At 44.2% G+C, this 10,674-nt stretch overlaps 2 pseudogenes; one reads left to right on the top strand and one right to left on the bottom strand.

Moving 5' to 3' along the window:
* Positions 1–1,172: 1,172 nt before the first annotated feature.
* LOC101995345 lies at positions 1,173–3,253 on the bottom strand (annotated as a pseudogene).
* A 2,051-nt stretch (positions 3,254–5,304) lies between these two features.
* Positions 5,305–6,043, top strand: LOC101995638 (annotated as a pseudogene).
* Positions 6,044–10,674: the final 4,631 nt, after the last annotated feature.

Below are 10,674 nucleotides of genomic sequence, written 5' to 3' on the forward strand. Positions count from 1 at the left end.
TCAAATGCAACTTCTGCTTTGTATTTAGGGATCAGAAAAGAGCTGTGTCTGACATAAAAACCTGTTGACTCAGACTGCCCTGGTTTGAAGTCAGTGCTGCAAACTACTAATTTATCAAACCTAGTCCAGTGTTTGAGGGTTGCAGAGTCTCAGAGTTTCCGTCTATAATAGTGTTAGGGATTACACCTAACATATAGATTTCATGAGGGCTAAAGTTAGATGATAGTCCAGAATCCTCAAGTCCAAATAAATTTTATTTATTTTATTCCAAGCATTAGGCACAGCACTTAAAAATTTTAATTATGTGTGTTTAAGTGTGGGTTTGTGCATGTGGATATAGTGCCCATGGAGGCCAGAAGGGGCATTGGACCTCCTAGAGCTGGAGTTACAGGTGGTTGTGTGTAGGGTTCCCTGCAACAGCAGTTTGTGCTCTTGAAGGCTGAACTTTATCTCCATCCACATTCCTCCTCTTCTTTTTTTTTAAAAAACCCAGAATTTATTATTTTTAATTATATGTATATTTGCATATGCAAACATATAAACACACACACACACACACACATACACACACACACACACACACACACACACATGCGCATGTCCTGTATGAGTATGTGTGCATAAGTGCTGAAGCTCACAGAAGCCAGAGGCACTGGACTCCCCTGGACCTGGAATTACAGGTAGTTGTGAGCTGCCTGATTTGGGTGCTAGGAATTCAACTCCAGTCCTCTGCAAAAGCAGTACTCACTTTTAAATGCCGAGCCATCTCTCCAGCCACTAGGATAAAATGAACAAGACTGCTGGGGAAAATGCTCTTGTATGCTGTAAAGATTTATCACTTATACTGGATTAATAAAATGCTGATTGGCCAGTAGCCAGGCAGGACGTATAGGCAGGGAAACCAGACTAAGAGAATTTTGGGAAGAGGGAAGGCAGAGTCAATCACCAGTCACACGCAGTGAAAGCAAGATAAGAATGCCTCACTGAATGAGGTGCCAAGAAGCCACATGGCTAAACATATAAGAATTATGGGTTAGTTTAAGTTGTAAGAGCTAGTTAATAATAGGCCAACAGGTTTATAACTGATAAAAAATATAGACAAGAAGCTGAGCTTTATATTTTTCAAGTCCAGAAGTCTTTCAGACTGGAAAATTAGATAGAGAACAAGAAGTTTAAAAGGCTTTAAACTGGGGAAAACAAAGGAGTCCTGCAAGGACACTGGGTGCTTTTTGTGAGGTGAGCTGGGTTTTCCCAGTTGACTGGACCAGTCTCTTGCAGCCGAGAGCCTTCTGGACCCTCTCCATTCTCAGGCCCTTTGGTTGCAGCCACCTGAAATTCTACTTCCACAGTGTAGTCTCTGCCCTTGTGTGAATTGAGATTCAGTCCCCTAAGGGTTTGTCTCAGGCCTTCAAATCCTGGGAACAGAGTTCCAAAGGCCATGGGACTTCCTCTTCCTCCAGATATTTCTTCTGAACTCACGAGGCCAACTCTGACAGGCACATTCAATTGGTTTGATCTATAAGACATATAAAACTTGCTTGGGTAAAAAGCTTGTCATTAACTATGTGCTGCTAGTCTCCAAGATATCAAATGGACTATCTGGAAAACTGCTGGAAATTGTGGATCAGCAAAATCCATTATTGGCCCCTCAGGTGTTGGTGGGTTCTTTGATGGCACCACCAATGGCTGCTCATCTGCTACTGTTAGTTCTTCTTCCTGTAAGGGCAGCTGTCCAGAGTGCACTGGAGACTGAGACCTTGACTTCTGGGGTGAGCCTTGGACATCAGGATGCATTAGTGGACTGGAGGAAGGGTTCCAACCCTAGCTGTTGAGGCCGGAGGGATGTCTGTGATGGCAGAGGTAGGGGATGCACAGGCAAAGAGTAGTCATACAGTTGGTATTCATGTTCCCTTGGTCTTATTAACTGCCAGGGGGCCTGGAGGCCAAAGGCAGTGACTCCTCAGAGTCACCCCTGCAGCTGCTGGCTCACCATTCACCCCTGAGTTAGCAGAAGTCTTTGAAACCTATGGTGCTGACGCTACCACACCCCTGGGTGATAAACAACGGAGGCTATCGCCACGTTCCCAGACACTCAGCAGTCATCGATGCCTGGAGACAATGACCAGCCCCAGGTGCCCAATGAATGGCATTTCCAGGAGCCCGACAACCCTGAAATAACAGCTACTTCGTGTATGCACAAGCTTCCCAGCTTTGTCTCCATAGTGTACCTTGTTGCTAAACACTATCCTTCCACAGCAAAGGTATTAAGAGCACCAAGCAAACATGTATTAATAAATACAAGTGGCTAGAAAAAAAATGCCACATTTATAGCTGACATTCATCCATCTTTGATGAAGCCCCTGAATTCTATGGATCCCCCAAATTTCTAGAGAAAGGGTGTCGCTCTGAAATGGTTTGCTTGGACTACAGCACCAGAACAACTGAGATTAATCTCTTTTCATCCCCCGATTCAACAGGTATTTGTAGAGCTTTGTGCTGAGTACTGTGTGGGACGCAGGGAAGTACAATTTATAGATTTTGCCCTTTAAGCTTTTATTGCTTAATCACAGTAAGAGGGAGTCAATGAGACACCGTGTGAAATCGTAGGTTGATAGAGTCTGAACTTTCAGTTCCTGCGGTGGAAGCTTAGGGGAAAAGCATATGAAATACAGACTGTATTTCCCCCCAATTGAGCAAACATCCCATAGTGAGGAAGTCATTTATCCTTCTTTCCAGCCACAGACTGGCATTTCAGCCTAAGGAAGACATTTTCCCATCACGGTCAGGATATAGATTTCCTGTATGTGAGCCTGGAGGTAGGAAGAAACAGGAATGAACCAGCCACCCCCCACCCCTGCCATTCTTTCCTAGCCCCCTTTTATCACTTTTAAGGGTAAGAGGCAACCATGACTCCTTCCTCCTACAGCCACCGGAGTCTTATTTCAATGAGATTATATGACTTGGCCCTTTCCTAGGGGAGTACAGGGGCCGTACAGAGTACAAGTGATAGCACAGATAATATGGCTTTCGTTTGCATCCAGTTCCTACTACTTAGCAACTGTGAGATCTTGGGCACTTACGGCTCTGGGTTTTTTAGTCTAGGAAGCTGACGTAATAAAGACTTTCAATAATCTAATCTGTATGAATCTTGTAGCAAGCACCCAGCTAGACACATCATAACTATATTAGCTGTTACCGTTAATGGCCCATAGAAGGCTAGGTGAACGCTACGTTCAGAATGTGTTGCCCTCATCGCCTCTAAACTCATGTGTTGAAATCCTCTTTCCTGACATGATGGTATTCGTGGGCGCTAGCTTTGGGAGGGGAGTAGATTATAGGGAGAAGTCTTATGAAGGAGAATAGAACATCTCTAAAGATAGTCCTAACAGAAACAATTTGTTCCTTCTACCATTTGAGGTCAGAGTTAGAAGGTGATGTCTATGGTCAAGAAGGTGGCCCTCACCAGTGTTTCGCCTTTGTCATGGTGAGAATATTTTGGGCATTCGTAAGTTATGTAGTGTATGGAGCTTGGTATGAAATCCTAGACAAGGGGTTATGCGTCCTCTAAGGATACAGGGAACTGGAAGCTGTGTCACTATTACTCCAACAGTGAGAAAAACACAGCTAAGTTACAAAAGACATTAGAAAGCCGAGGTCCCAGAATAAGCAAAATACCTGTGGTGGGGGAGGAAAAGGCCCCTCAGAAGGGAAGCTGAACCTGTGGCCTCGGTACTCTGTGACAGTGATTAAGAAAGCGAGGGATGATATATAAAAGGACAAGACAAGTATCTCAATGATTTTCTATCGGTTGGGTATGGGCCAGCATGAAAGATGCCCTAGAGACCCTCAGGAAGGGGAGGAATTTGTATCAGATTCTGGGCTCCTTGCCAGAGATTTTGGCCTTAAGAGTACCCCATGGAGGGTGTGGGGGCTGGAGAGATGGGTCAGAGGTTAAAAACACCAGTTGTTCTGCCAGAGGTCCTGAGTTCAATCTTCAGCAACTACATGGTATCTCACAACCATCTGTAATGAGATCTGGTTCCCTCTTCTGGCATGTAGGCAGAACGCTGTATACATAAAAAATAAGTAAAAAAAAAAACTTTAAAAACAACACCAACAAAAAAAAAATCCAGGTTGTGGTGGTGCATGCCTTTAGACCAGCACTCGGGAGGCAGAGGCAGGTAGATCTCTGTAAGTTCGAGGCCAGCCTGGTCTACAGAGCGAGCTCCAGGACAGCCTCCAAAGCTACACAGAGAAACACTGGCTCAAAAACCAAAAACCAAAAAAAAAAAAAAAAAAGAAAAGAAAAGAAAAGAAAAGAAAAAAGACTACTCTGTGGAAGAGGAAGAAGTAGTGAAAAACTTACTCAGTAGTGTGTGGGAGGAAGGGTAGACACTGTCAGAGAGGCCAAAGACTTATCCTTCACTCTGGAATCTTGTCTTTTATAGGGACAGGTATCCAATTTACATTGAAAGAATAGCCCTGTAATTCTCCAGGAATAAAGAAAGAGCAGTTTTGTTCAGAAAACAAGCTGAGAGTTCAGAGCCAGGGATTAACTGTGTAAGCATGTTTCCCGGCAGTAGCTGTCCTGTGAAGGAAATTCCTATCCATTTTGAAGCAGAACCACTTTTACTCTCGCGCCCACACACACATCCTATCTGGTGTGCTCTAAGAATGTGGAGGCATGGTTGCCTCTTACTTCCTGCCTTGTGATGGCCACAGATGCCTGCATCACCTGCCAGGTGGCATTCTGTGACTTGGAGATGCAGTAGACCTACTGCAAGACTGGCTAGCACTGCTAAAGTTGCCATCTCCAAATGGCCAATATGTCCCATGTCACCAGTGATGGCATCGAGGAAGCAGCAGGCTGTGGTGGAGGAGCCAAGACCATAGCCATTCACTATACTATCTGCAGAAATAAGTTTGCCAATTCCAGTGCCTAGGAAAAGTTACCTTAACTCTTGACTGTATGTGGAACTGGAGATGGAGGTGGTGCAGGCTGTGAATTACCAAGAAGATAATGAATAAGAATGTGGAGAAGGAGCTAAGTGTGGATGGCATGGCCAAGGTACCATAAATGTAGCCATTAAGGCTCCATCATTCACATATCCCAATAAAGGGACTTCAGCTTCGGCAGAAGAATCCAGGAGTGACAAGTTTGGGGACTCACAGCTAAACCTGGGTGGAGAAGCTGCTCCAGCTCCTGTGGTTTCATCAACAAATGAAGAAGTTGACCACGTAGCAGGATAAGGAAATCTAGGAAGAGTAGAAGGAGAGAGGAGAAGAAGGAGGACGCAGACCTAGATGAAGACAGTTGAGAGCATACTGATGCTAATGAAGAATTTCACTATGAAGATGCTGGCACCATGGTCCACAGACGATGTGGAAGATGAAGAGTCTGGGCCAAACCCACACTCAGGCACCATTTCCATAGCAGAGTGCTTATTTTGTTCCCACCATTCATTATCTCTCATGAAGAATGTGACTCACAGGACCAAGCTCCACAGCTTCCTTATTCTTTATACAGAATATCTCTCAGACTGATTAAAGACAGGAGAGGAAGCTGAGAATTACTTGTGGGACAATGAGAGAGGGAAATTGCTTGACTCTGCGGAAGCTGTTCAGGCGCACAAGAATGACAAAAGCCACTGCAAGCTCTTCACATATGGTGATGCTACATTAGAATTCCCAGAGGGCTGTGATTTTAGGAGTAGCTCCACAGATCACAGGGAGGGAGGGGGATGAGGCTGAGGAGCTGCCCTCAGATAAGATCTTGGAATTGTGATGATGAAACCATGGTGCCAAGTCTTCCTTCCTGTGCCAGATCAACTCATCCCTCCTGAATGAGGCACCACAGACGGTGATTTGGCTTATCAAGAGCTGTGGAAGTTGCTAGAAACCAGAAGGCTGTGGGCTGGAGCAGCTCTTATGTAGGAGTGAGCTGTGCAGTATGTCCAAAGGATGAGATCAAAATGGATGCTGAAGACAGGAATGAGGCAGTGCCAGTCAACAGATGCACTTCACGACCCAGGTGGGATTCTGAGAGGCTGAGCCTGAAATGCATTTCCTGCCATACTTTCTCCTTGCCCGAGGACCAGGGGAAACCAGGCTGTGGGATAGATTGACTGCCATTTTATTTGCTCTTCCTAATTAAAAACAAAAAGTCAGAATGGAAAAAAAATGAGAAGACATACAAAAATGTGGTTTAAAAACTCACTGCCAAGCCAGGTGTGGTGGTGCGTGCTTGGAATCCCAGCATGCTACCAGTAAAGACAGGAAGATCAGGAATCCATCCTAAGGTATACAGTGAGTTCAACTTCAGGCACAAGGCCACACCCACTCCAACAAAGTCACACTTCCTAATAGTGCTCTCCCTTTGGGGCTATTTTCTTTCAAACCACTACATTCTACTCCTGGCCCCTAAAGGCTTGTAGCCATATCACAATGCAAAAATGCATCCGGTCCAACTCCAAAAGTCCCCACAGTCTATCACAGTCCCACACTTATTTGAAAGTCTAAAGTTCAAAGTCTCTTCTGAGACTTTGCAATCTCTTAACTGTAATCACTTGTAGAATCAAAATCAAATATCACATCACATATTTGACCCTACCTCATCTAATCTAGTGTATCACGTTTTTTTAGCACACGCATGTTTATGTGCGTATGGGTGCATGTGTGTATATGCACATGTATCTCTGAATACACTAGAGGCCAATGATGGATGCCTTCTTTGATTTCTCTCTACTTCATTTCCCAAGGCAGCTCTTTTGGAGCATGGAGCTCTCCCGTTTTGCTAGTCTAGCTAACCAGTCTGTTCTGGGGTCTCCTACCTCGGCTTTTAGAGCTGCTCTGCTTTTACACAGATGCTGGACTCTGAACAGTGGTTCTTATGCGAGTGTGGGGAAGTGCTTTATCCACTGATCTACTTCCCCAACTGCTGTGGAGCAGAATATTTATTTAACTCTGTAAAGATGTGTTACATTTGTTTGTGTTGCAGAATAATTGTTTAACTATATGAAGATGTGTTACATTTGTTTATGCTTCATTTGCTTAACTACGTAAAGACGTGTTGCTTTTGTTTATGCTGCGTTTAACTCTGTAAAGATGTGTTGTTGTTTCACCTTGATTGCATAAGGTACCTGATTGGTCTAATAAATGGATGGATGGCCAGTAACTAGGCAGAGGAGGAATAGGCAGGGCTGAGAGGAAAGGGGAGACAGCCAGACAGCTGGGGCCAGCCAGCCAGATAAGGAGGAAGCAGGAAAGCAGGATGGACAGTAGGTAGGTGAGAAAAACAAGCCTTGGGACAGCACATAGGTGAATAGAAATGGGTTAATTTAAGGCTAGAAATAAGCCTAAACTAAGGCCGAGCATTCATAATTAATAATAAGTCTCTATGTCGTGATTTGGGTGTTGCTGTTTCATAAAGCCTGCTCCACCATCCTGTCACCGTTTAATTTAACCACAGGCGGCATGGCTTTGCAACAAAAATCCTGGTGGTGTGTGATGAAGTAGCAATTTCAGTAAATTATCGTTGTCTTCATTATAGTTTCCTAGGTAAAAATTCTCAAGTTTTTCCTCCCTTTTTCCTTTCTTGGGCACCATGTCTAGCCTTCTTCTGGACTAAAGGTCAGCGATCTCCCCATTTTCTCAGTACCACTCACTCCGATTGACATTTACACTTGAGTAAACCTTAAACTTCTCTGACCTTTTTATAAAAGCTAGATTTTGAAGAGATATTTTCTCTGTTTAAAAACAGGATGCTATTGTTGCTATCCTCTGTAAAAGGCTACATCTCCTCTTCCACTGTTCCCCTTTAAGATATTTTGTGTGTTTATTTAGATTTCTGTTCCTCTCAAAAGCGAGAGCCTGCTCCTTCTCCCCTTGCTCCCTAATGCGTGGGATCTATATGCTTTGTGGAAGCACAAGAACTACTCAGTGGTAGTTAAAAGGTGTTCAGCCATTTCACACATACACCCCTCTTAGTCATGTAGAATAAAGAAGGGTATAAATCAGCCCTTAAATATCCCATTTATTGCAGAAAAACGAAAAACAACAGATGTAGGTATTTGCGTGGCATGAAATATTGCTAGATAGAAGTCTCCAGTCTGAATCACAAATTTAGTTCTCCCCGAGAAAGGTGTGTTCAGCCCTTGTTTGACTAGTCCTTGATCTTTTGTTTCATGCGGAGGCTCAGACGCATGGCAGGCAAGCGCTCTGGGGCTGGGTGACACCGTCAGCTTGACTAGCTTGTGGTAACATGCAGGGGAAGGAGCGTGGCAGTGCGTCTCGCCTGTCAGGGTAGGCTCTCAGGAACATCGTAGCCAATCCTTTTATAAATCATTTCCATTTCTTCTTACTGCTTCGGGATGGTATTTCTTTTTTTTTTTCTTTTTTTGGTTTTTCGAGACAGGGTTTCTCTGTGGCTTTGGAGCCTGTCCTGGAACTAGCTCTGTAGACCAGGCTGGTCTCGAACTCACAGAGATCCGCCTGCCTCTGCCTCCCGAGTACTGGGATTAAAGGCGTGCGCCACCATCGCCCGGCGGGATGGTATTTCTTATTTGATTCCCTGTCTTCTGCTAAATTCAATCCAACATTTCCTGGATCTCCTCTCCCAACGCTATAGGGTTGGGTGTACTCCAGGAACATACTAGGTGCTTTTCTGGTGTCCTTTCATCCCACCGTTTTAACTGGGGGGAGATAGGTTTATAGGGTGGATCTGATCTGGTGTCGTAGTTAACTTCTGTGGTCAACTTGCTACACTTGCAAAGATGCAAACTCAATCAAGGACTTTCCTCCACTAGCCTGTGGGTATCTCGTTGGGGTCTTTTTCTTGGTTGCTAATTGGTATGGGAGAGCACAGCATACTGAGTGGTGCCATCTCTAGGCAGGTGGGTCTTAGGGCTGAATAAGAAAGACAGCTGAGCTGGGCTGTGGTGGCGCACGCCTTTAATCCCAACACTCGGGAGGCAGAGGCAGGAGGATCTCTGTGAGTTCGAGACTAGCCTGGTCTACAAGAGCTAGTTCCAGGACAGGCACCAAAACTACAGAGTAACCTTGTCTTGAAACACCCCCCCCCCAAAAAAAAAGAAAGGCATTTGAACACAGGAGGATCAAGCCAGTAAGCAGCACTCCTTCGTGGCCTCTGTTTCAGTTCTAGCCTTGAACTCCTGTCTTGGCTTCCCTTACTGATGGACTATAACTTGTAAGCACAAACAAACACCTTATTCCCCCAAATTGGTTTTGGACAGTGTTTTATCGCAGCAACAGAGAGAAAATAAGGACAATCTGTGTATATAAGAAAACAAATTTTGAGAGTAAGAAACTTGCCTGGAGCCCTCTTGAAACTGAGGTTTGTCTGAGTTCCGAGTCTAAGTACTTGATTGTGGCTGAGCCTAGAGGCTGATGGGCCGGATGACGCTACTGACTATATGAAACATTCTGTAATGGGATACCTTTGAGAGAACCGAGGACCGATCTCTCAGACTAATTTCATGCTTCTGTAATTGTCCTCTTGGGAACTATTAGAGGTTGAGATGTACGCCTATAACCATAATCTACTGGGGTCGCTAACACCCCTGGAAGTATTTATGTCCATTAAAGACTGACTGATACTCTAGGGTCTTCCCCTATTGTTTTCTCTAATGTTTCTATTCCCATAATGTTATTTACTGTCACTCACAGTCTCTATGGATTTCCAAGTATATATATATATATATATATATATATATATATATATATAAAACAATGAGTAAATAGCATGCGGCATTATATACACCATTTAATGTGTATATAATGTGTGGTATCCCATTGGGTAATGGGCCTAATCTAGTCTCTTGAGCCTCTTTACTAACTTTCTTCATTTTTAGGGTACTTTTAATATTGTGTTTATTTTCCTTCATGCCCTCAAAATCCAAAGATTTCTTAGGATTATTTTTATTGGTCCACAGGAAACTTTGACACTGTTAGTCTCCATATCCAGAGAAAAGCTCTAGTTGCCTGGTTTGGTGGGAAGACTTTTTTTTTTTTTCCTGTGGATGTTCCTTCTCAGGAGGGTGTGAAATTTCAGCAGTCAGCCCCTACCCAGAATATGCGGAGATGGGATTTTAAACCTTGATCAACCCATAAAGGCTCAGACACGACCTTTGTGATATTCAAGTTTAGATCGGAAATCAGTTTAGAAAAAGAAGACATGTGAAATTGGGAAGAGTGATGGGAGACTGGGAGGGGGAGAGTTGGAGAGGAGGGAAAACGGGGCTGTGGATTGGACCAAAACATGTTATATGCATACATGCATGCATAGAATCCTCAAAAAAGATTAAAATCCAAAAAGAGATCCACTTATTCATATTCACTTGATCTGACTGAAGACATGTGTGCAAGTGTGATGTATTTGGTATAGTGTACCTGTTCATATGGTTGTGTGTACAAGTGCTTGTGAGTGCATGTACACAGGTGTGCCTGCCCATGTGGGTGCCAGAGGTCAATATCAAGTATCTTCACCTATCACTTTCTGTCCTGGTCTTGGAGACAGGGCCTTCCACTGAACCAGGAGCTCACCATCTGTCTGGGCTTAATGGCAAGTGAGCTCAAGGGATCCACCTTTTTGACCCTCCCCCAGCACTGGGCTGACAAACTCCTGCTGTCATTCCCAGCTTTTGAGTCGTGCTGGGG

Source organism: Microtus ochrogaster, chromosome 7, assembly GCF_000317375.1.
Source record: "Microtus ochrogaster isolate Prairie Vole_2 chromosome 7, MicOch1.0, whole genome shotgun sequence".
NCBI lineage: Eukaryota > Metazoa > Chordata > Mammalia > Rodentia > Cricetidae > Microtus > Microtus ochrogaster.